Source organism: Rhodnius prolixus, unplaced genomic scaffold, assembly GCF_049639745.1.
Source record: "Rhodnius prolixus isolate KJV_2025 unplaced genomic scaffold, Rpr scaffold_1, whole genome shotgun sequence".
Taxonomy (NCBI): domain Eukaryota; kingdom Metazoa; phylum Arthropoda; class Insecta; order Hemiptera; family Reduviidae; genus Rhodnius; species Rhodnius prolixus.
This window is the reverse complement of record NW_027411581.1, coordinates 59,717,387-59,744,342: the sequence shown is the minus strand read 5'-3', so window position 1 is coordinate 59,744,342 and position 26,956 is coordinate 59,717,387. Positions and strand designations below refer to the sequence as shown.

General features: G+C 36.4%; 1 protein-coding gene and 1 pseudogene across 4 annotated transcripts in view; both read right to left on the bottom strand.

The window, feature by feature from the left end:
• mgl (low-density lipoprotein receptor-related protein megalin) overlaps positions 1–26,956 on the bottom strand; it is a 635,024-nt gene that overhangs the window by 233,586 nt on the left and 374,482 nt on the right. The gene's annotated exons all lie outside the window — the stretch shown is intronic.
• On the bottom strand, positions 18,407–18,484 carry LOC141446425 (U4 spliceosomal RNA; annotated as a pseudogene).

The following is a 26,956-nucleotide window of genomic DNA, read 5'->3' as shown; positions in this document are numbered from 1 at the left end:
TGGGGCGATTGCCCCGAAACCGGTTCTCCAACCACGCTCATCCCACGCACAGAGATGGTGGCTGAGTCATGCACAACGACCCGTCAGATCATTAAGAGAAGTAGAAATATAAATCGAATCATCAGATTGTAAATGTAATATTTACAATAAGACCAAAAATTTAGCTATTTATTCTGCTTAAAAGAAAATAAAATTTAAGAAATTTAAGAAAGAACAAAATTAATTAATAAAGGTGACGAGTTGTAACGTTATGCAGTAATTTTCTATGTTCATTCAGCCAAAAGAATTTAGAAAGTAAAATTGCACCGTATCCCCACCCCAAAGGAGGAGCCAATTAGACTTCTCAAAGCTCAAAGGAGCCAATAAATTTTAGTTACAGTTCTACTTGAACTTTGTGCTATTTTTAATATTTTGAAAAACCAAAAAAAAAACCAAAAACATCTTTTTTAAAGTCACTCTTCTAGTTGACAGAATTTATTTTCGTACTTGAAATACTGTGAAGACAAAAATACTTCGGAGACTTCCGCTTCAAAAATAATTTTTGTGGTAAAATAATGCAAATAAAATTGTTAATCTGAATATGTAACAACAGTTTCGGCAAAAATAATAATATGCTGACATCCACACTTTTCAGCAAGCTTAAGATTTCAGTAAGTTGCATTAAGTTACCTTCATTTAAATGGATTTTCGCGTAAAAATATTTAAATTAACAAAATTTAATGAAAATTTTTTTGAAAATACTTTTCCGAGCAAATCTAAAAGAGAAAGAAAACGCCCACTTGTGATTGTCAAACTAAATCTTTAATATCAGATGCTGTATTTTCAATATAAATATCCTCAGAACGCATATAACCTATGGAAAATCAAGTCTGTGAATTTGAAAATCTTCAGGAAAACACTTTTACTTCTTAGGGAAAACATTACGGCGAACATTAAGTACGAGGGGGTACCCAAAAATAACCGGAATTGCGTTGCCGCGCGTGGAGCTTATGTAGTACGCATTTCTGCCGCTAGACGTGTATAGCGCAATTCCTTGCCAGTTGAGTCCTGCCTGTGTTGTCTGCCTGGCTTGTTCTGTTCATCTGCAGTGATTGTTTTTACCAGCGCTGTTTTGTTCTTTTTTCGTTTTTTATGATGGCAAGTTTAAGTGAACAACGTGCAGCTCTGAAATTTTGTTTTCTACTCGGCAAAAATGCTGCTGAAAGTGTTTTAATGTTGAAAACAGCTTCAAAGATGACGCTATGGGAAAAACTCAAGTATACGAGTGGTTTAAAAATGGCGACATGTCGATTGATGACAAACCTCGTTCTGGACGTCCATCAACTGCCCGAATCGACGAAAATGTTGAAAAAATTCGAGAGCTGGTGTTCACAGACCGTCGACAGACAATTGATCAACTGTCAGAGAGTAGTGGGTTATCTTGGAGCTCGGTTCAGCGAATTTTAACGGAAGATTTGGGGATGAAAAGGGTTGCTGCCAAGTTTGTTCCTCGAGTTCTGACTGACAATCAAAAAGAACATCGAGTTGAAACATGTCGTGCTTTGAAACAACAGCTTGAAACTGATCCAGACTTTCTGTCAAAGGTCATTACTGGTGATGAGTCATGGTGCTATGGTTACGACCCAGAAACAAAGCAACAGTCGAGCCAATGGAAGACGTCATCTTCACCCCGGCCAAAAAAATGTCGTCAAGTCAAGTCAAACATCAAAACAATGCTGATTTGCTTTTTTGATGCCAAAGGCGTAGTCCATTCAGAGTTTGTCCCCCCAGGTCAGACCGTCAATCAAACCTTGTATTTGGAAGTTTTGAAAAGATTGCGCAATAGTGTTCGCCAAAAAAGACCCGATTTGTGGCAAACAGGAGACTGGTTCTTCCACCACGACAATGCACCTGCACACACAGCCATCTCTGTTACACAGTTTTTGGCTAAAAATGGCATGGTTCCGCTGCCCCACGCACCTCACTCGCCTGACCTGGCTCCGTGCGACTTTTTCTTATTTCCACGCATGAAAAAGGGCATGAAAGGTCACCGATTTGACAACATTGAAGAGGTCAAGAAAAAAACGAAGAAGGAGCTGTCAGCCATTTCTAAAGATGACTACAAAAAATGTTTCGAACAGTGGAAGCACCGGTGGGACAAATGTATTAGTTGTGATGGAGAGTATTTTGAAGGGGATAAGATAAGGTTGTTCTGTAAAAAATTTGTAAATAAATAGCTTTTAAAAAATAATTCCGGTTTTTTTTGGGTACCCCCTCGTATGCTATTAACTTGAGACGAAGATCTCCTTCTATTTCACAATCAATGAGTGGCTTTCAAATTATTAAATAAGATTTAAAGTGTTCTCGACGCTACCTCCACTTCATCGTCATTAATTTAATGTAAGATGACGACTCTTCATTCAATTCTATAAAGGATTAACCTTTTTTCTATTGTATAACCATAACTTGAGAATATCACTTGTAACTGGCAAACTCTCTTTACGTTAACTTTATAAATAACGTGGCCTTAACATACTTTCAGTCTATACGAGCGATTATTTTTAGATTAACAGAATATTTTTTAGGTGTTATAAGTATCTTCTATCTTTTGTCACTAAATGAAATTCGATTACAAGAGAAATAAAATGGTATTTAGAAGACGCCAGCTCTAATACTATATTCGACCATCTCTAGACATTATTTCTCCTTCGCCATAATATGAACAGCACTTTCAATAAAAAACTAATTGCTTTAAGTTTGAAAGAGTTATTTCCAAAGCAATTTGGAACATGTCAGCTTAAGGGCTACTTCTTTCCCTTGAAATTATATATATATATATTCTCAAGATGGAGAACCCAGCTTCTACTGGAGATAGAAATATCTTTTAAATTGGACTGGTGGCGATTTGACATCACCACAAGCGCGTAATCATCGATTGAGGCCTCTTGCAATCTTTATACATCTTAGACGCCTAAAAATTTGTTTTTAAAACACATTTTTTCGGGTATGAATAGTTTCTTTTTTAAAAATTTATTTAAGATTCAAGGCGCGTCAACATCTGAGGTTATTGGCGCCCGGAGCTTTTTCCTCCGGGCAGTTTTCACTCGTTACAGACAACACTGTAGATTACCGGATAGTAGTGAACTGTAAGAGGTTCCTAGAAAGAAAAAAAAAAATCTGAGGGCCAGCAGCCGGTTTCGAACCCGTGATCTCCAGGTTTCATATGAATATTTTTGGACTTAAACTGCTAGACATTGTAATAAACTCAAAAGATAGTAGAAGCTCAAATCTACACACATGATGTATCAATCTTAACGCATAGATTGTTCTAAAAAATGTATTGTTAAAAATATAGGAATATTAATTTTTTAATTAAAACCAAACAATAAAATTTTGAACGTAAAATCAAATAAAAATCTAATTATAATGTTTGAAAGCACGCAGCACTAGGTTCAATTAATTTTAAAACTGGGAAAGGTTGAACAAAAGGTCGTTTATCTTGCCCATATGTACCGGACGAATTAATCACATGGAAAACTAAACATATGAAAGCTTCTTGTTTTAACGAAGGTCGAACATGGACCGCTGTGCCCATTTCCATTCGTAGGCTGGGACCCTTCGCTCCGTCTGAACAGTTATTAATCTTTAGGTCGTATACTCTCTTTCAGAACAGAACCTTTCTCCATTTCTCTTTGTCAGCCATTCTGCAATGAAAAGTTCTCCCTTCCAGTTTTTTCCAGTATAATGGGATATTTAATTTGAGAATTAATTTTCCAAACCGGCACCGACAATAGAGGAAAAATATAGAAATATAAAACCAAAAACTGGTGCTTGGAAAATCAGAATAATTTTCAGTATGTATCTTATTTTGTGATTTAGTTAAAATTATCTAATATGATGGTGATATATTCTGCATGAATAACGACAAGATTTATGCAATTATATTCTGACATCCGGGCCTTAATCTGATCTTATACTCTAGTGGGTTCCCGTGGGGGTAACTTTACCTCTACTTCCCATTACTCATTCAGGCTCTAATCCTGTTAGATATATGGTCTTCTTCTTCTTCTTCTTCCTCTTTGCCAATGAGTTATTGTTTCCTTCATGATTCTGGTTGATAGTTTCTCATGAAGAAGTGCACAAACGTTATTCCGAAATTAAATGAGTTTGAGGATCCTCTAAAGACAGAAGATTATACACAATTAAATAGTTTCGAGAACAATCAAGAACTAAAAGCTGTGGTTAGTGTGCACCACAGCCTTGAAAGATTTACAAGTTTTCTGCGGAAATCCATCGATCGGAAGTGCGAACTTATGAGAAAGATTTTCTCGAAATGGGCTCGAGACTTCTTAAAACTTTCCACAATATTTATAAGTATTTCCACATTTTCTGGGAAAGTTTAACAAGATTTTTCTTTAACCAGGGGGAAAATAATAATTACAGATCTTTCTGACTGTCGATTTATTTTGTAACAGGCAAAATTTATTTTAAAAAAGGGTTTCGAGACTCTGATGAAGTTTCCAACCTTTTCTTTTGAGTCTTTTCTCATTTTGAGAATCTACAGAACAATAATATTGACCCTTTATTTGTACTGAGAGAAATATCCCTCTGTTCACCCCCAACATCCAAATTTGAGAGAAAAGTTTGTGTTTATAATTCTATTAAGAAAATTAGTATGGGTGATTCGCAACATTATTTTTAATTTCAAGCTGAAAATCTATAATTCATATACTTATTTAACGTAATACTTGAAATTAAGAATAATCTATGTGTATTATCAAATTTGAGGTCAATATTTTGATACGTACTACAAGTAATCTCTAAAATTTTGAGAATTTCTTAAATCAGTTTTGATAAAAATATCGACTCAGAACCTTAGACATCAACTATTTATAAAAAAATCACCATGGTTACTGGAGTATAAATCTAAAATGTGTAACAGTAAAAGAGGCTGAAACCTTCAATGGCAGAACCCAAAGAAAGCCGCCTTACAAACTCTTCAATCACGAAAAGTGAAGAAGGCAAAAGCAATGACAAAGTGCAAGACACAAACTTATTGTGTAATAGGTCACTAAAGAAAGATGGAATGAAGGTGTTCCCCCCCATCTGGAAGGTAGGTAGGGGGAGTGTGGGTAAGTCAAGTAGATGCTCGTTGATTATCCCAGCTCCCGGCTCCACCCATTCACTGACTTTTAAATGCCACGAGAAAGTCAACGTGTTAAATGTATGTACTGATATTTAGTGGGAATTCTGCTCATAATTATCCTGGAGAACCTAGGGGTGTGGGGGGGAACGCCCTCTTCCTGCCACTTTCGGGGCGCTAATTGATAAACTTTTTATCCCAACTGTTCTCCTTTCTTCAAATAATTAATTAAGAATTTAATAACTACAGAATACATTGAACCTGTTGTCCCTCCTAATACAACACAACCAACAGGATAGCTCTCTAAACGTGACAACGTAGATTGATAATCGATTAAATAAAATGGTTAGTTAACTAGGATTCAAATATGAATGGTAATTTACATCAGACCATAAAAGTTCCCCAATTTATCTTCAGCAAAACTTCCAAGAGTTATGGACCGGTCACAATAGATTAGATTATCGGGGTGAGACCTACACCGCAGCCACAAGAGGCTTATTGTGCCCTCCCCTTCTAGGTCTAGTAGAAGAAACCTCCCCTACTAAAGAAGGTTGAGGACTTTCCCTACTAGTTCTTTTTGCGCAACTAACTCCTTTGGTCTCAAAGTTCCAAATGTTTCACAGTGCAACCACTCGATTGCAACACAATCAAACAGCAGGTGAGAGGTCTCCTCCTCTTCCTGACACAATCTGCAACACAGTGGTTCCGAGCTAATAAGCCCCCCCCTTGTACAGATGACTGCGCCCTGTGTACTGTGTAAATGTATTGGGGGTGTAACATTATATGTTGCTCATGTTCGTGTTGTTTGGCTGGGATACTCGCAAGGATGCCAAGTACCCTGAAGAAGTGGCTAATCCACTTCCCCCCTACGGGCAACCTGTCACATAATTTATAAATAATGTCTAAACAATTTACACCAGCAAGATGTTGCAAAAAGCTGTGCATAAACGAAAACCTGTGAACTACAGGTATTTCAACCGAAGGGCTAACTATCTTTCAAGATAGCTATCTAAAAGATAACTGTCTTTCAAGCAATATCTTGACATAAGGAATTGGAAATCTTTGATAGAAGAATTTCATCAGTGCGTAAAAACTGTCCGGTAGGACAGTTGTATAAGGGTTGATCGTCAAAAACTGCACGAAAAAGCGTAACGTTGAAAAACACCCAACTTTGACAATTTTTTTCTCTTTTTCTATAAGAGATAAAATTCCCAAATTTTCTTTAAAATAAAGGGCAAACCCTCCTTTACAACTGTAATTTTTTTGCAACAACCTAGATCTAATAGGTTTCGAGAAAAAAGTTGCCGAAAATGAGCAAAAACGGCTTTTTCAAAAAATGTTCTTGTTCTTGTTCTTCTTCTAGTTGTTACATTTTTTGTAAACAACGTAGCGCCTAAACGCGCAAACCGATTTTCATGAATGAGGTGTCATTCGATTCGGAATTTTATGTAGATGTTCCTTTTGGGGGGTCTCGACGCTGCACACCGAATGGGAAGCGAACGGCATGGATAGATCATTAAGTAGGGTTTCATTGGAGACATAATAAGGAGCATTGGTGATTTTGTGAAGGGTTTTGGAAGTATTGGTTTCGGTAAAGATAGGAATGCTTAGCACACACACCTCTAGTCTTTAAGTTACCATATAGGTCGTAGCAAAGTTTTTTTGTACAAAGTAACTTTATCTTGTTATGTAAGTTTAGATCTAGTTTTCGAGTTGTCTTGATGGCATCCGAAATGGTCTGTTGGTTTCCATTGTTTTTAGTCTGATGAACCCAAGATAGTAGTATGTCAATTTGTAAGCCATAATCGAACACCAGAACGAGTAGAATGTATGAGCGTAAAAGTGATTTGAATACATTTTTGTCCATTCACCCTTATCTTCCATTTTGTCGCACCATTTTTCTGTTAAAGTCGTACATACGTTTATCTGGAAGACTTAATTTCAAAAAGAGATACAGTGAGCTTGTTTATTAGAGCTTCAATAGCTTAAGCGTTTCAATATAAGGGGAGTAAAGATGCCACGATAGCTGAGCGGTTGGAGGCGAGGCTTGTAAAACTTGGTAGTACTGTAGAACAGGGTTCGATTCCTGGTCTAGGCCTGAGATTATATTTAATGGTTAATATAATAAATTTTTCAGTAAAGCTGGGCGTACAGCTTGCCTGAAGAAAAAATTAGGATTATTTTACTCATCTTTTCATAGAGAACTTATTTTCAAAATGTTGAATGCCATAATTCTTTACCTTTTGCACTGAATAAGAAGAAGTAGGGGAACTGAACTACTGCCATATTTATCCTTTCTACAGAATAAGATATCAATGTATGGGAACATGAAAAATTGTTTGAAAAAATAAAAAAATAATGGGGAGTCTATCTCAGTTTTTCATAAAAGAATTTTTTTACTTGGAAAACATTTTCACCGATGAAAAGGTTCAGCAGAGCTGAAAGCGAGCCAAGAATTCTCTGAAAATATCTTTTATTGCCCTAATGGAATTAATTTTTTTTTTAAAAAAGAAAAAAGATTGAATAACGGGACGCGATGAAAAGAATGAATAGTAATTCAATATTCTAGTCGTTTAGTTTTCATGGCTATGCGCACAACGTGAATATACGCATCTGTTAAGTTGCTTGAAGAATTACGTTCTCGGGAGGACGCTTCTCTAAATTTGTTCCATGTTCTGACCAGAAAGTAGAGTGCAGAAAAGGAATATCTCTCGTTTTTATGTAAAACTAAAATCAATAAAGATTGGTTTAAGAGTCAGTGTGTGTATTTCTAACGATACTCGTCTTCCTTCCGTAGTAAAGTTCTACCTAGAAGTTAAAATTCGCCAGCCAAAAAAGTAAAATTCTCTTAAATTGATTTTTTTATCCAGCATCATTTAATTACCACTCCTAGAAAAAAGATTAGCTCAGTAATGCGTAATGGATTCCCACGCGGAGTTTCCCGGGTTCGTATCCAGCTGCTGGCTTTTAGATTTTCTTTTCCAACTAGCTTCTTCTGATCACTCACTATCCGATAATAGATAGTGTTCTCTGTAACGAGAGAGCGCTATTCAGAGGCGGGCAGTGCATTAAAAAAAAGCGCCAATGATCTTTTAGATGTTGACGTGCCTTAAATAATGAATCATAAATTACATCATACAAAACGAGAGAAAAATATTAGAGACGGCCAAATTAAATATATTCTAGATTTCTAAAAAGACGGATCCAGCATGCCACGTTTACTCTCCGGCGGGGCTCCTGTCCACCTGTCCTCTTCAACAGCAATCCTCTTCCTTGTACAGATCTGGTGCGCTACCTTGGGCATAGGACAAACGACTCACGTGGAACCCACACACTAGACTCTTAAAAGACAAGCAATGACGAAACGTGCGAAACTGCTTTACAGACTACTTGGACGACGCTCTAAATTGCCCTTAGAACTCAAACGTTTAATATACAGCACTATTCTCAAACCTATGTGGACTTACAGGACTAGAGCTGTGAGGTTCAGCCAAACCTACAATACATACGGGCTGTACAAGACATTTCAGTCAAAACTCCTCCGACAGATAGTTGACGCTCCTTTCTATGGTGACTAACCTCACTCTTCACAACGACCTCACTCAACATTCCCTTCATAGACCAACTCGCCAAGACTAAATATCAAAAATTCCATACTGCTCTCTCTACTAGCTCTAATCCTCTTGTACTGTCTCTCGCTTCCTCTAACATCCCTAATAATACTCCTCGACGACTGAATCGCCAGTGGCCACGCGACATCCTTACAGTCTGAAGAACTAAATCTCTCCTCTCTCCGACTCATATTCTCCTCCTCACATTCTCCTCTCTCCTATAGAGAGTGCTACCGCTGGGTAGCTTCTCTCCTCCTGCTCTTCCCGCTACAGTTCATCTCATTCACCTCCTATTTACTTATTGTATATATTTATACAGATTGTAAATTACAAAATAAATTAAAAAAAATAAAATAAATAAAAAAATAAAAATAAATATGTTCAGAAAAAGAGTTTGCACAGGGATCTAGAATTGAGAATAAGCAAATTTTCAAGAAAAACCAAATCTCTACGAGTCTTAAGAGAAATTAATAAAGTAGGTTACAGGTGAAGTGTGCGTTCAATATGTTTTATTAAAGTACAAAAAAATTGACTTCACAGTACTAAATCTAAACATAGGAACTAAATTAGTTTGTTATTGAAAGGAAAAAGACAGGTACTGGCCACAATTGGGTCACAGGAATCAATCAATCAAGATTGGACGTCAAAAGAGATTCTGACAGCGTTAATACATTTTCTATACAAAAGAATACGATAGGTAGGCCTTGCATATATTCGCAAGAGAAGCGCACAGTCGACCCAATAATATCTACGAGGAAAGGACGAGACGGGTGGGGAGAGAGTCTATCTTGTAAGTAAAGGAGTATACTCGCACACATACAAGTTATGTGTTAGTGAGGGAATGTGGCAGTATAAGAGGCATGGCTTTGACAGGCCATTCTTTATCAATTCCAAATTGGAAACTCATCCTTCATCCAGGATAAAGGCGAGGCACACAGTGGATGATAAGATGAGGCGAGGGGAAACGCCATTCTAATTCTTAGTTTGCACGTCAGCGGATGTCACATGAAATTGTGGTAAGAGGATAATAATAAAACGTCTTACTTCAAATAAAAAGAAAAAAAATAGTTTATAGAAAAGAACAAATATTTGCGCAGGACAACTGCAACATAATGTGCTGCCCAATGAACAGTCATGAAAAAATTTTTAAAAAAAGCGAAAGGAGAAGGGAGCAATCTGGAGCGAATTAGCCGAACGATCTCCTCTTACAGTCAATGGCGAGTTCACAATAAATGTCTCATAGCCCGACTTTCATCAGGGAAGTTCTGGCGTAGATATGAGGCAGCCTATGTTCTTGGGATGCAATCATAGAATGGTCCTCCAGGTATGGGGTATACTGGTTCCTTCTCTTTCCCGTCCTGATCCTGTCCTCTGCAAGTATCCTAGGTTAATGCACCTCTGGTGCAACAGGCATTGGTCAGTCGGTGGTAAATCCCAAAGCCGTGCAACTTTAAGTACGATATTCTGAATTGCAAGCGCAAGAATTATATCGGAGCCCAATTGCTTGCAATTAAGGTTGAATTCGTACTAGTCATGGTTTAAACAATACCACCAATGACTGAGACGCCAACCACCTAATCCTGGAATGTGCTAACAACACCTAAAGGAAGAGAACGATTGTGGAGGGCTGTAATAGCGACTGGATGTCCCTTTACCTGCCAATATAAATACTATTCTTGCATCTGATGATGACAGTATTTACACAGAACTTTTTGAGTTCATAAAAAAAAAACAAGATAACTCTGTAAATATTCAAAATACTAAAGAAGCTTCGAAAGAAGAATTTAAATGGCTGATTTGCTAAGCTCAAAAGGCCAATAACAAGGGGAAAAAATGACGAATTTTACGAAAAGGAGACCCGCAATATAACTCCCGGGGAGCCCAAAACGGCACTTGCTACATTCAACTCGGTCCACCATAGCCTGTTATGGGGGTACCTCCCCTAACTTTTGTGATATGTCTATGCATAAAAAGTGAGATCACGCATTGTTTGTACGTATTTCCATCTGTCCTTAAATGGGCCACAAGCGGTCCTAATGGTGGGCGCTTCCGCTCCGGTCGGAACTTGCACATCAACCCAAACTGTGTGGTCTCTTTCTTGTAAAAAGATCCCTGTGCTTGCGTAGCGAGACTGGTAATACCCGAATAGAGTAAGAATAGACCCTAAATACACCTGAGTACATACATTATGGAAGAGGATCAAGAAAGGTAAAGTAGCCGTCGGAAAGGAGAGACACCAAGGAAGGTCGAACTAAAAGTCTGCTTGAAAAGGGACAAATTTTTTGTGATAATATTTATCTTAACGAACAAAACTATTGTCTCAGACTTGCAGATTCAAAATTAGTAATCGCTTATTCAGTACTGATTTATTTTTCTTCTAATAATTTTGATTTTTTCGATCCTACGTCGAAGTTCAGAAAAGCATTCTGAGAAATTACAATTTCTTATTTTCAGTTCTGATAAATTAATAAATTCAGTAAAGTTCTTTTTTAAAAAAACACTAATATTGATTGGTTTTATCGATTTATTGATTACAGGCAAAATATTCGAGGAGGGAATGTCAAATTAACAATCGCTTATTAAATATTCACATAATGAACTCTGCACCGCTTAAAAATAACTTATTGAAGCTTTAGGAACTGAGCAAAGTAAGTTTGTAAGTTCGTTTGACGGTAATAAGCAACGGTTTTAAAAAAATAGAAAATTAGTCTACTCCATAATAAAGGCGCCACGGTAGCCGACCGGTTAGATAGGCTAGACCCGCAATGCTAAGATGTATTGTTGGTTTAGTGGGTTCGATTCCCCTGGTCTAGGCCTTGGATTTTATTTAATGGTTAATATGAGAATTTAACAGCAAAGTATGTTTGCTAGTCGCCTTCGTCCACGACACCTAATTGGTAGGTGGACGTTAAGCCCCGGCTGAAATAATAGGCGATTACTTTTTTACTCCATAATACTAATCTGATTGTATTAGGATATGTTTGTTTGATAATATTATATTACGTTCATATAAAATACTTTTACTGAATCATATATGACTAGAGATACTGGAATTTTATTGGCTCACAAAAAAAGAGGAGAAAATACAAGAATTCCTGCAGGAAGAACTGCCAAAGTAGGTGAGCTAAAAGCTGCAATTCCTGATAAACTGAAAGTAAAATAAAGCTTTAAATTTATGTGTAATTATATTAGAAATATTTATGTATAAGGCGGTAAACTGAACTGTAAGCAGAGAGAATGTTATACTGCACTACAGTCTGCATGCATAAAAGATGTACATAAAAGTGTGCAAGCGCAAGAGGAGTCCATGTAAGATTTACCTTACCCTATAGCGAAGAAGTATAAACCTGTTTGCAACATACTGAATCATTCAGTTTGTTGTCTGGAATGTGATTTAGCTGGCTGTGATTATTCTCTTGCTGGAGGATGGTAAGAGAAAGAGTTTTGAGCTGCACTATTGTTAACCATAACCAATAATATTGACAGAACCACTAACTGACGGGAGAAGCTACCCAGCGAGGATAACGGCGTTTTAATCGCCAAGGAGGATGATCTGGATTGTGACGTGATGATAAATGGTGGACAAGAGAATTGGAATGAAACTGTAAGTTTTTAAAACCTGACTTACAAATGGAATACGGAACATTTGAAACACAAAATAGAGCGATAACAATAGTGCGGATCGACTGAAGAGTTTGGACTCTTTGAAGCGACTTCGATGAACCTCCAAAGTTCAATACCGTACTTCCGACTGGGTTTTTTTTGAGTAGAACAGCGAACGATTTGATCGTTGGTCTAATAGTCTAAAGACAATAAGCCCCTGTTAACTTCAATGCTTTCCAAGTCAACATTTTTGCCCTAATTTACAGCCCCAAAATAACGGACAACATTGGCAGGAAAAAAAAGAGATGGATTTAAAGATTTCTGTGTGCAATGTGAAGAATATGAGGGCCAATATGAAGAGGACTTTCAAGAAAGTGACGTTGGCGTGTAGAGATTTCTTAGCACTGGTAACCCCTATTGTGCTAGGAGCAGTGAATTTGTATGATCAAACTAGAAACAAATACACAAAAATGGTTAAAGTAATATTGTTACAATAGGATTTAACTAGATGGTTCGTACAGATTTTACCATCGACCCAAATCTTGAAGCGTACAGAGCAGGATAAACTAAGGATTAATCAAAGGATAAGTGATCCCTTCATTAAAAACCATTAATAAAAAGGAATATTACGCGAACGGAATTACCAAGGTACTATTAATAATCTTTAAAAGATTTTTTAGGATTTCCTGGAGCAAAATGCTATCCCTTGATAACGTATCAACAATAAAACGATGTTTGGAGGGTGTAAATCTGTCTAACTAATCATCGGCCTCAACAAATTTAAAAAGAGTTTTCAAGTTACATCCATTGTCTACACAACCCAGATAATGAGTTAAAAAAAAAGTAATAGTGAATTTTTATAATGCAACTAGTTAGCTAGTGAACTGTTGGCGCGTTTTCCAAAATTGCAATGTTAAGCCTTCTCTTTCAGTAGATCTATCTTATTTGTAATTCCGCCAATGCTTTTAACGTCTCTTAATAATGTAGTGATGAAAGGGTACTCTGTACTGATGTGGTACATTAGAGTGGTTGCTTAAAGTTGAAAGAAGTTCTCTGAGCTCTCTTTTTTACCCACAAAATATGTGTGTACACCAGGAAAAAAAAAATTCAAATATAAACATTGGGAAATGTGAAGTAAATAAGAAAATTACTGATTTTAAGAAAATACGTTGAAAAACTGGATAACCGTAAAAAAAGTCGGTTTTCCGGTTATTATACTATACTAACAAAACAGGATAATTGTTTTAAAAATGTGGTTAGGTCCACAGTTCTGGATAACATCTATAGACTTTATCCCTCTCTTAGCACGCATCTTTAGCAGCATCCCTCATCAATTAAACGTACAGAACTCTTATACAAGTACTAGCTTTCGTTTATTTTATTTCATGATTTTAAACACAAAATGTTTTACAATTCATTAACATATTGAACTCTTTAACAAAAACTTACAGTTTAAAATGTTAAGTATAAGGGTTGATTAAACGCCAAAAGGTACACAAATCAGCAAGCACCCAACATTTCATTAATTCTTCATTAATATTTAAGTAATTTTACTGCATTAATATTCATTAATATTTTTTAGAATTTATTAGATGTCACAGACCCTTATGCTGGCCATTTTCGTCTACAAAATATTTGTTCAAGTAGCACTGTAGATTGACTGTAATATCTAGTTATTTATAATAATCAAACTATTAATTACAGGTTAAAAAGAAAAACGTTATAAAAAATAAAAAAAAATTATGAGGCTAAAAAATTCAAAACTTTTTTTTATAAAAAAAAAATGTAATATGTAATATAAAGTAAATAAGATATGTATATTTTTAGGACAGCTAATTATTCCAGTATTTTACTATAAGTAAAATTAAATTACAATAGAGAAATCAATAATTGTTGTTGAATAATCTACTTGTTATAACTGTGTGTTATTTGTGCTCTCGAATATTTTGGTAAGACGAATTCAAGACAGTAGCCTACTCTAACTTTGTCTTTTTCTACTTTAACATGCATGTACATATGTGTGATTTATCATAATTATAACAAAAAAATATTATAAATGAAGTGGCCAGCATAAGGGTCTGTGACATCTAATAAATTCTAAAAAATATTAATGAATATTAATGCAGTAAAATTACTTAAATATTATTGAAGAATTAATGAAATGTTGGGTGCTTGCTGATTTGTGTACCTTTTGGCGTTTAATCAACCCTTATACTTAACATTTTAAACTGTAAGTTTTTGTTAAAGAGATTTTTGTACCTTTTGGATAGATTTTCCTTTTTGTCTATTTTACAAAGTTACATATCTGCTTTACAGATTTTTTTAAATTTGGAATAAGCAATTCTATCATTATAACCTGATAAGATGGTAAGTCGGAACCGTAACTACCACTAGAGAGATCTTTTTAAAGAATGATTATCGTTAAGGTCCCTCAAACCATCCTCAGTAACAACTTTTTTTGAAAAAGCGTTTTGAATAACATAGGAAGGTATTTGTGCGTGAATTAAAACTGTCCGGTAGGACAGTTGTATAAGGGTTGACCATCAAAAACTGCACGAAAAAGTGTAACGTTGAAAAACACCCAACTTTGACAATTTTTTTCTATTTTTCTATAAAAGATAAAATTCCCAAATTTTCTTTATAATATAGGGCAAATCCTCCTTTATAACTGTAATTTTTTTGCAACCACCCAGATCTAATAGGTTTCGAGAAAAAAGTTGCCGAAAATGAGCAAAAACGGCTTTTTCAAAAAATGTTCTTGTTCTTGTTCTTCTTCTTCTTCTTCTTCTTGTTGTTGTTGTTGTTCTTGTTACCTTTTTTGTAAACAACGTAGCGCCTAAACGCGTGAACCGATTTTCATGAATGAGGTGTCATTCGATTCGGAATTTTATGTAGATGTGCCTTTTGGGGGTCTCGGCCCTGTAAATTGAATGGGAGAGGAGTTAGCCTTCTTTATGTAAGGCCCCCTCCAAAATTATTATTACTAATTACTCTGTAAATCTTGGCCCGATTTTGATAAAATTTGGTAGGATGATAGGGTTAGGGCTCCCCTACCTAACAATAAAGCGACGATCTGCTCTTACACTTGTTAAGGGGAAGTATAGCAATCGTTTCAAATTATCGACACGTGAACCGATTTTCATGAATGAAGTGTCATTCGAATCGAAATTTTGTACAGATTTGTACTTTAAAAGTCTCGACGCTATGCCTCATAAGGAGGGGAGTTCGCCCCACCCAAATAAGGCCCTTTCTAAAACTATTATTACCAATATTTCTACAAAGCTTAGTCCGATTTTGATAAAATTTAGCACGAAGAAGTGATTAAAGCTCCTCTATGTGGCTGTGAAGTGCCATCATGCTCTTACACCTACTAAGAGGAAGTACTGCAATCGTTAAAATTATCAATGAGTGAACCGATTTACATCAATGAATTGTCGTTCGATTCAAAATCTTTGCCTTTTAGGGAGAAGTACTGTAATCGCAGTTTATTTTTCTTGCTCCTCTTAAAAGGAAGTACTGAAATCGCAGTTTAATTTTGCTATTTACGTACAAATACCTTACTATTTTATTCAAAACGCTTTCTCAAAAAAATGGTTATTGAGGATGGTTTGGGGACCGCAACTATAATCATTCTTTAAAAAGATCTCTCCAGTGGTAGTTACGGTTCCGATTTAACACCTTATCAGGTTATAATGATAGAATAGCTTATTCCAAATTTTAAAAAATCTGTAAAGCAGACGTAACTTTGCAAATAGACAAAAAGGAAAATCTATCCAAAAGGTACAAAAATCTCCTTAACAAAAACTTACAGTTTTAAAAGTTAAGTATAAGGGTTGATTAAACGCCAAAAGGTACACAAATCAGCAGTTCCCAACATTTCATTAATACTTCATTGATATAATTTAAGTAATTTTACTGCATTAACTTTTCCTTCACATTTTTTAGAATTTATTAGATGTCACAGACCCTTATGCTGGCCAGTTCATTCATAATATTTTTTTATTATAATTATGATAAAATGAGTGATGAATTATTCTGAGTAGTCACATATACATGCATGTTAAAGTAGAAAAAAACAAAGTTAGAGTCGGCCACTTTTTAAATTTCAATCACGGAGGATTCAAAACAATATTTCAGTCTTAAATTCGTCTTACCGAAATATTCGTGAGCACAAATAACATACATTTAATAACAAGTAGATTATTCAACAATATTTACTCATTTCTCAATTGTAATTTAATTTAGTCCCCCTAATTTTACTTATGGTAAAATACTGGAATAATTAGCTGTCCTAAAAATATGCATATCTTTATTTTCTTTATTTTATATTACATATATATAACATTGTGGGAAGAACACCTAGATTGAGAATGTAATTGAAGAAAACTATATTATTTGCGATAAAGCCAGATTATTTATTACTTATTATTACAAACGTTTGACTACAACATAAAATAACAATTACTTTAATCGAAGAATGAACTTAAACCTATGATTTTTATTTAAAAATAAAAATAAATGCATAAAATCATTGATGTAAAAAAAGTTTATGAATTTTTTAGCCTCTTATTTTTTTTATATTTTTTATAACGTTTTCTTTTTCACCTGTGATTAATAGTTTGATTATTATAGATAAATAGATATTACAGTCAATCTAAGTTAAATGGTGTGCTACTTGAGTAAATATTTTGTAGACGAAAATGGCCAGCATAAGGGTCTGTGACATCTAATAAATTCTAAAAAATGTGAAGGAAAAGTTAATGCAGTAAAATTACTTAAATTATATCAATGAAGTATTAATGAAATGTTGGGAACTGCTGATTTGTGTACCTTTTGGCGTTTAATCAACCCTTATACTTAACTTTTAAAACTGTAAGTTTTTGTTAAGGAGTAACAAAATTAAACTGCGATTTCATTACTTCCTTTTAAGAGGAGTAAAAAAAAAATAAACTGCGATTGCAGAACTTCTAGGCAAAGAGGCCTTATTTGGGTGGGGCAAACTCCCCTCCTTATGAGGCACGGCGTCGAGACTTTTAAAGTGCAAATCTGTACAAAATATCGATTCGAATGACATTTCATTCATGAAAATCGGTTCACGTGTCGATAATTTGAAACGATTCCTATACTTCCCCTTAACAAGTGTAAGAGCTGATCGCCGCTTTAAAGTTACGTAGGGGAGCCCTAACCCTATCATCCTACCAAATTTTATCAAAATCGGGCCAAGATTTACAGAGTAATTAGTAATAATAATTTTGAAGGGGGCCTTACATAAAGGGGGCTAACTCCTCTCCCATTCGATGTACAGGGTCGAGACCCCCAAAAGGCACATCTACATAAAATTCCGAATCGAATGACACCTCATTCATGAAAATCGGTTCGCGCGTTTAGGCTGTACGTTGTTTACAAAAAAGGTAACAACAACAACAACAACAACAACAACAACAACAAGAACAAGAACAAGAACATTTTTTGAAAAAGCCGTTTTTGCTCATTTTCGGCAACTTTTTTCTCGAAACCTATTAGATCTGGGTGGTTGCAAAAAAATTACAGCTATAAAGGAGGATTTGCCCCATATTTTAAAGAAAATTTGGGAATTTTATCTTTAGTAGAAAAAGAGAAAAAAATTGTCAGTTGGGTGTTTTTCAACGTTACGCTTTTTCGTGCACTTTTTGACGATCAACCCTTATACAACTGTCCTACCGGACAGTTTTAATAACCACATGTACACACCATGTAACCTTCATCAGCAAATCTAGTGCAAGACGGAAACTAAAAAAATGAAGTCGAAATCTTTATAGCAGAGGTTCTCAAACTTAGTTCATCTTTCGCCCACTTTGAGAATCAATTATTTTCTAACGCGCCCCTAAAATTGTTAACTAAAGTGAAGTAAGTAAAGTAATAGCCTATTTTTTCAGGCGGGGCTTTACGTCCAACTACCAAATTAGGTGTCGTGGACGCAGGCGACTAGCAAACATACTTTACTGTAAATTTCTTTTATTAACCATTAAATAAAATCCAAGGCCTAAGACAGGGGAATCGAACCCAGTATCACAATGCATATTAGCTTTGCAGGTCTCGAGTTTTCAACTAACAATAATCGCACCTCAGGAGACCTTCATTGGTTACGATATTGCCACTGCGCAAGGTTAAATTGTTAACTATATCACATCTTAAAAATCACAATCTTATGCTGTTTCTGCGTTCAAACTTACATTTTAAATGATACCGTTCTAATGAAAAGCATAAAAAGCAACTTTATAAATTAAATTTAGAAAAACTTCTATTCAAATTAAAACTAACAATTTAAATTTAAAAGGGTTGATACACAACATTTGAACAGTGAACATCACATCTTTTGCTCTGTGAAATATACTTAAAATTCAGTAGTTTGTTGTTCGAATAAACCGCTGAAAAGTGTCTCAGTGACCAATTTAAATACGCGCTACACGTTAAAAGTACTTTAAATATCGTAAAGTGTTTCTTTCTGGCTAAATCAATTAACTTGGTTTAAAAGAAGAATACTTGTACATACTGTAAGTAGCTGTTTATATAATTACAAAGTTGGACAATGAACTGTATTGTAAATATTATTTGTACATACTGTATATAGACATTGAATACTCATTCTCTCCGATTTCTATTCTCTGTACATAATTCTCTTTCTCTTTTGAATTCTTTTAAATTACGCGAACCCTTTTTTTTTTTTTTTTTTTTTTTTGAATGAGTGATAACATGAACTGTTATAGTAATGGGCCTTAGTGACAATACTGTGTTAGAAAGCTCTACTGACAATGAGTCAACTACGTCAGTAACTTCAAAAAAGAGAACCAACACATCGGGCAGCTCACCCAACAAAACTAAAAGGCTGAGAGACTCAACTCGGGTTACCAGATCCTCTGCCAAACAACAACCCAAAGGTTCACTGTCTTCTCTCAGCCAGCCTATCTTTCGACAGCCTGCAATGCCCGACATGCAAACAGCTACTACGAGCACTGCTAATATTGTCACACAGAGTGCAACCACAGTCACAGCTCCACCGGGAGTCTTGTCTGATAATCCCTTTGCGCCGCTTTCTGAGCTAGAAGAAATGGAAGTCGCACCTACCGCGCCAGTGCGCACTCACAAACCACCACCTATCTATGTGAAAAATGTTCAGAAATACTCAGTTCTCTGCACTAAATTATCTGAGATAGTGGGAAATGACACATTTACTTGCAAAGCGCGAATTACTGATTTAGTAATCAACCCAAAAACAGTTGAGAGTTACAGAGGTATCATCAGGTACCTCAAAGAGCGCAAAGCCGACTACCACACCTTCCAGCTAGAAGAAGAGAAGTCATACAGGGTAGTCATAAGAAATTTGCATCAGAGTATTCCCGTAGAGCTCATTAAGGAAGAGCTTACTGAGCTTGGCCACACTGTACGGAATGTAACACCAGTTATCCACCCTGTCACGAAGCAAACGCTCCCACTCTTCTTCGTAGATTTGGAACCCCGCCCGAATAACAAAGATATTTTCGACATTGAAATTTTATGTTATTCTCGAATTAAGGTCGAAGAGCCCCATAAACAACGACTTATAGTCCAGTGTAAGCGTTGTCAAGAATACGGACACACAAAAAGCTATTGCCAGCACCAGCCAAGGTGCGTAAAATGCGCCGGCGACCACTTCACCCCGGATTGCGGAAAGCAGCCGAACACTCCAGCTACATGCGCACTATGCAACGGCGAGCATCCTGCGAACTACAAAGGTTGCATAGTTCACAGAGAACTACAGCGATCGAGAAGGCAACGACCTGTTTACGAGCATCCTTCAGCCCACCGAAGAACACAGCATCCAGCCGATCAGCCGCCACCAGCACCTCAAGTACCAAGACACTTTCCTTCTTTCAACCCAGTCAACAAAAACATGTCATTTGCTCGGGTGGCCGCGGGGCCACAACCGCCTTTAGCTCCCCCTCCACTTCCAATTCCTTCAAACTCAGGAGACATCAATTCACTCCTCAGTTCTTTCCTATCAGACTTCAAGTTACTTATCGGGCCTCTGATAACTCTCCTCACAACTGTAGTCAGCAGGCTCCTCCCCAACCAAGCTCCTTAATGCCCATCACCCAACATTCCCTAACCCTTCTCCTCTGGAATTCTAACGGACTGACAAACCGCAGACAGGAACTTGAAGTACTACTACATGACAAACGTATTGACGTAGCTTTGATAACTGAGACACACTTCACTGACAGATCAAGGTTCTTTATTACAGGATACACAACTTACAAGACTAACCACCCTGACGGAACAGCTCACGGAGGAACCGCAGTACTTGTTCGCAGTTCCTTATCACACTTCCTAATCCCATCCCAAGCAACACCCTCCCTTCAAACTACCGTCATCTCTCTGTTGTCGGAGCCATTTTCCTATACCTTGGCAGCCGTGTATTGCCCTCCCAATCAAATAATCCTCCAAAACCAACTTTTATCCTTCCTCTCCTCTCTAGGTCCTCGATTTATATGCGGTGGCGATTACAACGCGAAGCACCCAAGCTGGGGCAGTCGTGTGGCGAACCCGAGAGGCCGAATACTTTTTAACATCCTTAATCAAAACAGTTACTCCTACTTATCCTCATCCCAACCGACTTATTGGCCAACCTCTCCTCGTAAAAGACCCGATCTTCTTGACTTCTTTATCTGCTCCAATATTTCATCCTTATATACTGATGTACACACTCTAAATGATTTATCCTCTGACCATAGCCCTGTTATCCTAACTCTTGACATCCATCCAAAACAAATTCCTCCTAGGCAATCACTTATTAACGGGACTGTAGACTGGGACGTATTTCGAGAGACTATAGAGCAAAAACTGAACTTAAACGTACCTCTTAAGACACCACAACAGCTAGATGATAATGTACAATACTTGACTGACTCTATCCAACAAAGCGTGTGGCACTCCACCACACAGCTCACTCCACCCAGAAGACCGACACCTCAAAACCTCCCACTCTATCTAAGACAACTAATTACAGAGAAACGTCGTGCGAGAGCTCTCTGGCATCGCACCAGATACCCCTCTCATAAGCGACTTTTCAATCAACTGACCAGACAACTTACTAACGAACTGCAAGAATATTATAACGAACAATACTCAACCTTCACTGAATCACTTACAACGGATGACAACTCTCTCTGGACTGCTACCAAGAAAATACTTAAATACAAAAACATCTCTCACCCTCTTCAACAGACGGATGGTTCTTGGGCTAAATCCGATGAGGAGAAAGCCCAATGCCTAGCTCAACATCTTTCCTCAGTTTTCACTCCACACCCAGACTTACAAGATTTACAACATACTGAAAACATCACTAACGAACTTGACATTCCTCTTCAGCTTTCACTTCCGCCTAAACCGTTCACTCCTAAAGAAGTTAAGAAGATAATCCTTAATCTCCCCAAAAAGAAAAGTCCTGGCTATGATCTAATCACTTCCAACATCCTACTCCAGTTTCCCAGAAAGGCAATAGTTTTTATTACCCATCTCTACAATGCAGTCCTTCGAACCACCTACTTCCCCATCCTCTGGAAATTCTCTTCAGTGAGAATGATACACAAGCCCAAAAAACCTACACACCTCCCCACCTCATATCGGCCAATAAGTCTTCTGCCCTTATTAGGGAAAATCCTTGAAAAGCTCCTCTTAATCCGTCTCCAAAATGAAATAGCAGCCCTAAATGTCATTCCTGATCACCAGTTCGGCTTTCGGAGTTGCCATTCGACTGTACACCAGACGCATCGCGTTGTGGATGCCATCGCTACCTCCCTTGAGCTGAAGCAGTACTGCCCGGGTGTTTTCCTGGACATATCGCAAGCCTTCGACAGGGTATGGCACCTAGGGCTGCTGTATAAGCTCAAGGGCGTCCTACCTGCAACCTATTATCTTGTCCTCAAGTCCTACCTGTCCGACCGTTTCTTCCAAGTAGTCCAAGGTGCCTCATCCTCTCCTATTTATCCCATTCTAGCAGGAGTTCCTCAGGGAAGCATTCTTGCTCCCCTCCTCTACACACTATTTACGGCTGACCTACCAACTCACCCAAACACTATCACCCTTACCTATGCCGATGACACGGCAATCCTTTCTCCAAACATAGATCCTGTCGTGGCAACACGAACCCTGCAATCCCATCTTCACATCCTCGAACCCTGGCTTCGGCAATGGAGGATTAAGGTAAATGAACCGAAATCTAAACATGTAGTCTTCACCCTAAACAAAAAAACACTCCCTTCTCTTTACCTGAATAACATTCCTATCCCCCCTGCGAACCAAGTACGATACCTTGGCCTACATCTAGACAAACGACTAACGTGGAACCCTCATACTAGACTCAAACGAACTGACTGCAACTTCAGGTACAAAATGTTGAAACGACTACTTGACAAACGCTCTAAACTTATTTTACTGAACAAAAAGAGACTCTACACTGCCCTGATAGCCCCAATATGGACATACGGAATTGAACTTTACGGTACTGCTAAACGATCCAACCTTAACCGTCTTCAAACCCTACAATCCAAAATCCTGAGAACCATCCTCAATGCTCCTTTCTATGTCTCCAACCATACTATCCATTCCGATTTAAACATACCATTTGTCTCTGACCTAGCCCAATCCCGCTACACAAAATTTCATTCCAAACTATCCTTCCATTTTAATCCCCTAATCCGTGACCTATCCTCAAGAACACTTCCTTCAAATCCTCATCGAAGACTAAAGCGGAGGTGGCCGCGCGATCATTTAAGTGCAGAACGGCGGCCTCCTAGGATGGCTGCTGTGTAAGATTGCCTTCTTGGCGAACTAGCGGCTCCCATCACTGGATGGTCGCCGTTCACATCGCTCATGCCAATTTGTATATATATTTATTTATATGTACATTATTCACACATCAATTTTGCTTGTTGTATATATGTACAGTTGCAGAAATAAAGTAAAGAAAAAAAAAAAAAAAAAAATTTAAAAGTCCAAAACAGGTCAGAGATTAAGTTAGAAAATTAAAAATTCATAATTTTACCCTTTGTCACTTGCAGCTTTTTTTGTGATAAAAAGTATAAAAAGGTTTTTGTTTTAAAAATGTACTAAATGGATATTTGAGGTAGGAATTAGATAAAGAAGAAAAATCATTGGCTGGAAACAAGGTAGTTCATTTAATTATTGCAAGCAGCACTAACCAATGACAAAGGACAAAGAACAAGAAAGGACTAAAATAAAATATATCATGTCCAATTAAAATAGAACAAAAGTAATTAGTACTGAACAAAGGTGAGGTCGAAAATTGTTCACCAAAGATAAAGAAATTCTAAACCAAAAAAAGGGACATAAACAAATCATTAATTTCAAGTCACTGTAACAAAATTTTGGAGGGGTAAGACAGGGTTAGTGCGCAGGCGCATTTTTTTTCCGTTCCCCTTAAAAAAAAACTAAAACTTTTTATAAAATAACGCTAAATTACCAGAAATATATATTTATGGGTAACAGCGTCAAAATAGCAGGTATAATACTGTAGGTATAAGAACAACAAAAAAATATCCTGAAAACAGGATCATTAGAAGAAGCAATCACGTCACGCAACTTTGTGGCCTCAATCTTAACTTTGTAAAAAAAAAAAAAAAAAAAAAAGAGGAAAAACGCCTAATATTTAGGCTTTTCAGTACCCTGGGAAAAAGAAAATGCTTTTTTAATGAAATTGTCGACGAACACGTAAGCTGGCCACCAAATTGCCTAATCTCACCACACTTTTTCCACTCAAAACGGTTTAAGGATTTCCCATGGTAAGAAAAACTAAATGACTACGGTGATTTGTTTAGAGGCAGCGTTTCCCAACCTGTGGTACACGAGTTGTTGGTTGGTGGTACGCGAAAAATAATCAGTAATGGCGGACATTAAAAATAAAAGCATAAAAATATCAAACATTTTTTCCTATAATACATAAAAATTATTTTAATTAATATTATACACTAAAAGTTGTTAATATGTACAGTAATAAGGTTAGTCTGTCTCAAGATATACGGAGAAAATACAATAGCACTTTTATCAGGATTAAAATTGTCTTTCATGGAGTATTTTCCCAAAACCCGAAAACACAAATGACAATTTGATTTCAAACCCCCTTCTATAAAGAAAATTTGGGAAAAGCTACATCATTATTAATAAAAGATAAAGAAAATTTAATAGAATTATCATGTGACAGAACTTAAATGATAACTATGTAAAAATCTGCTTAAAAAGAGACTGATTGTAATGAGTAAGCTCTATCCAAGCAACAATAAATTTAATTGGTACTTACAGGTAGTTGGATGCTTAAAAGAAATTAATTTAGAAGATGTGGGCTCAAATATGATAATCCTAAAGAAGAACTTTGTAAATTAATTAATAATTTTGAAGAGAAAAATATGTACGCAATTTTTTATTATTTAAAAAAAGATTTAAAACTAAGATCTTACACTTTACAAAGTTTATAAAGTGAAGATGAACTTGAACACCTTTATAACAGATACATTGTAACTCTATTACAAGTAAAGGTAATAATAATAATAATAAAACACACTCGGAATAACGAATTTCACAAAATACAACCATTTCCTACGAAGTGGTACAATTTAGCACGATTGTACTACCCACCAAGTGGTACGCGAGCCAAAAAAGATTGGGAAACACTGATTTAGAATAACTAACAACTGGATGAACATCAGGATTTCATAAAGAAAAAAATAAGGCACTATTTTGATTTCTATTCTTACATTGAACAGGATTACTTAATGTTAAATTTAATGAAACATTGAATAAACTTAAAACTGTGAATCAACTTCCATGAAAAGTCTACAAACCTCCTACAGAGAACAACAACCAAGGAGTGTACAAACTAGTTTAAATCTCTATCAGAAACAATAAGCTTTTGTGAAAAAAAGACACTCAAGACTAGAACTCAAAAAATGTAAAGAAATTGGTTAACCGCATTTCCGGTCGATCTATTTTTGAGCAAAAAAAATCTTCGAATCACCGGAGCTTTTTTTCCGGTGAATACACAATTTTGCAAAATCAGATGTAATCGCATTACTTCCTTTGAACAACAGCAAGAAGAGATAGTTCTTAGATCTTTGATCTTAGATTAAAAACACATTTCTCCCTAAATATTTTGAGAAAAAAAACTACATCCGCAAAATAATGTATGGGTAAAACAAACAAATATAAAAACCAGTGGCAACACTGACGTTAATTTATCCAAACCAATTATATGTTGGCTCACTGTTTATTTTTAATTTAATTTCTGTAAATTTTAAATGAATTCAACAGCTGAACAATTGGAAATTTTAAATGAATATTGCAGAACAATGTGGAATCAGTTTCCATACTAGGCTATTTAAATACGAATGTAACAGAGGCACAATCGTACCGTACGCATAAATACAAAATAAATGTTAGTTTATTCATTTGACAGAAAAATTTTTGAAGATGGTTTGCATCTGCAAACAGTGGACTAAAAATTAACGTGTGGCTGTATCATGGACACGGCCGTGTGTTGTACGTGAATACGTTTACGTAACGGATTATATTTTTTATATAAAATATTTTTATTTATGTATTTAAGATGAAATCAAGGATCAAGGGAACAAATCGACGATCAAACACAATCTATGCCTTTACAGTCCGTTGTCCATGTAGAAGCGATTTCATCATCCGCTTCCATAATTTCAACCGCCCCAGCTGCAGATGTACTGACACCGTCGTTGATCTGCTCGGCCGCATTCATTGTTTTACGTTCCCGGCACAGCTTGACTCGGTCATATGGTGTTTTATTATTACCATTCGATTGTTCTTCAGAAGCCCTTTCCAACCGTATACGATCTCTGTATTTGGTTTTGGCTTATCGACGCGTAAAGGCCGATATTATATATTTTTGATAATATTTTTATATTCTAACACCTTATTATATACACTGTCACTATTTTACACTAATGTTTTATATGCAATCGATAGATTGTGACGACATCTGACGATTAAAACTTAAACGAACATCGTAGCTTCTCCGAGTCAAAAGTTATACTCATTGCAAATCTCGATACGCAGCAAAATGATCTCAAAATGGCGGTGCTTCCTCCTCCACCGCGCGCGATGCTTCACAGTCCTCGCATATCGTAATGAATTCTTTGATCCTTTGGCTATCCAGTGGTCTAATTTAATTTTGGATGTAGACGATAGATTCGAAACTATAATGCCAAACTGTATCTCCCGATTTTTTATCATTAGGTTTTTTGGATTGCCACCATACTCGTATGATTCAAATTTAAAAACGTATTCACGTCAAAAATAGTAGTTACAGGACCGTGATGGGGCAAACAAATGCGTGTTGATCAGTTTATGGAGAACTTTCGGGATAGGGGCGAGAGAAGGGATGGTGAAATCAAGGAGTAAAGTGAACGTCCAAAGACATTTCCGACTAAGGAAAGCATTGCTGGTGGGCTTAAATTTTCCAAATAATATTTGGTTTCAGACATACCTACTCATCCTCAAACTACTCTTCTCACCTATGCTGACGATACTGCCATCTTATCTACTAACAAAGATCCATTAA